Here is a 2,500-nt window from a genome sequence, read left to right on the forward strand (position 1 = left end):
GTGCCTTAACGTAACCCACGTTGTGCCTTAACGTAACCCACGTTGTGCCTTAACCTAACCCACGTTGTGCCTTAACCTAACCCACGTTGTGCCTTAACCTAACACACGTTGTGCCTTAACGTAACCCACGTTGTGCCTTAACGTAACCCACGTTGTGCCTTAACGTAACCCACGTTGTGCCTTAACGTAACCCACGTTGTGCCTTAACGTAACCCACGTTGTGCCTTAACCTAACCCACGTTGTGCCTTAACCTAACCCACGTTGTGCCTTAACCTAACCCACGTTGTGCCTTAACCTAACCCACGTTGTGCCTTAACCTAACACACGTTGTGCCTTAACGTAACCCACGTTGTGCCTTAACGTAACCCACGTTGTGCCTTAACGTAACCCACGTTGTGCCTTAACGTAACCCACGTTGTGCCTTAACGTAACCCACGTTGTGCCTTAACGTAACCCACGTTGTGCCTTAACCTAACCCACGTTGTGCCTTAACCTAACCCACGTTGTGCCTTAACCTAACCCACGTTGTGCCTTAACCTAACCCACGTTGTGCCTTAACCTAACCCACGTTGTGCCTTAACCTAACCCACGTTGTGCCTTAACCTAACCCACGTTGTGCCTTAACCTAACCCACGTTGTGCCTTAACCTAACCCACGTTGTGCCTTAACCTAACCCACGTTGTGCCTTAACCTAACCCACGTTGTGCCTTAACCTAACCCACGTTGTGCCTTAACCTAACCCACGTTGTGCCTTAACCTAACCCACGTTGTGCCTTAACCTAACCCACGTTGTGCCTTAACCTAACCCACGTTGTGCCTTAACCTAACCCACGTTGTGCCTTAACCTGCTCTGTAATTGGCATATGACACGTTACATTAATCTAGTGTTGTCTAACCACAACCCTCTGAATATAGTTCGCTACTCGCACCGCCCACCCTCTTGTGTGTCGTTTCATGTTGAACACTTCGCAAGTGTTGCTTACTTTTTACATGCTCCCGCTGTACACTGTAATGTGGACAACTGCAGGATGTACATCGCCCCCCCCCCTCCACCCTGCCTTCGCACGCTGGTCGTTCAGGTGCTTGCGTGTTCAATGCCCTTCGCAGCTGTTCACTGGCATTCGCATGTCGAAGCGCTCAGTCTACGTCGTGGTACGGCCTGTGTCCACTGTCCGCTGATATCGTAAGCTTAATCCTCACATTGTACTGCACATAGGTCCGTATGTACTGAATGATACGCTGTGGCACATGTGTGACCGTACGACTGCGCCCAACAACAGCGAACCATACGGTCCAAATGTTGTGCACTCAGCCACGTGCCGTCTCCCCATAACAGCTACATTGCAGTGTGGTACGCCATAGAGACGTGTGGGAGTAACGGACGCCCTGGATGGCGATCAGCATGAGCCGTCTGTTGATGTAGTGGCGCGTGTATTCAAACGTAGTCGTCTCTTCTCACACAGTGTGATAGCATGGTGCACCGCGTTCCACATCTGCGACATGGTACAGATGCTGGTTGACAGTCGGTCTCGTAATGGACATCGCATACGTAGGGGGCCACCTCCCACGTGTTCTCTAGTCGTGCACATTTTGTTGCGTGTATGTGGGCAGACGTAGTGTGTCGTGACACCTAACAGACAGGTATGCAATAATCGTTGCATTTGCAAACTGGGATGGACGTCTACGTTTGCTGGTGACGTGACGCAACGCAAATGAACAACTGGTAAACCCATTGTGGTGCGGTTGTTGTTGCTGGAGGTAAATCAGTAAGGGCAAATCTGTGTGTGAAGCGATACGCGGCGGTGGCTGGGTGGGACCGTCCCCGGCCGGTGAGGGGGGGCCGCCCGGCGTGCTGGCCGCGCGGTGCGTGGGCGCACGCGCTACAGCCGGCTGGTGGGGGCGCCCAGTGGCAGGCGCGCCGGCCGACGGACGCGGCAGGCGGCGCAGCTGCGCGCCGGGGCACCCTGCGCGCGGCGCCGGGCGGCCAAAGTGGGTCCTCGCGGGCCCGGTGCGAAGCGCGGTGGACATCTGCAGTGTGCTGGTCCGACTGAGGACTGTGTGCGTTGAGGATGCGCCGCCGCCCGGCACTCGGCGCCGCGACGCCGTCTGCTGCTCGGTCGCCCCAGCGGTTCTCGCTGGTGGTTTGTATCGCAGTTGTGCAGACGTGTTGGCACGTGCGCTGTGCTGGGAGAGTTCGCTTCGGCACCCACGTGGGGCCTTTGCCCTTCTGTGGCGCTGGCGTTGGAGCTGCCGGTCACCGTAGGTGGCGCGTGTTGTCTCCCGCCGGCAATGCCACGACAGCACGCTCCCGGGCCTCTGTCGGCAGCGGCAAGCTCAGTTGGGAGCACGGGTGGTCGCACCTAAAGCGTCTACTCGCCTAACTCCGGGCGATTGCGCCTCTCTCGAACCCGACCAAGTACTTAGGACGGCGCTGCGCGCCGCCGGGACCTGAGAGGGTTTCGAGGTGTATTGTGCAGGGGAGCTCAGCCTCCTCCTGTT

Source organism: Schistocerca cancellata, unplaced genomic scaffold, assembly GCF_023864275.1.
Source record: "Schistocerca cancellata isolate TAMUIC-IGC-003103 unplaced genomic scaffold, iqSchCanc2.1 HiC_scaffold_608, whole genome shotgun sequence".
Classification (NCBI taxonomy): domain Eukaryota; kingdom Metazoa; phylum Arthropoda; class Insecta; order Orthoptera; family Acrididae; genus Schistocerca; species Schistocerca cancellata.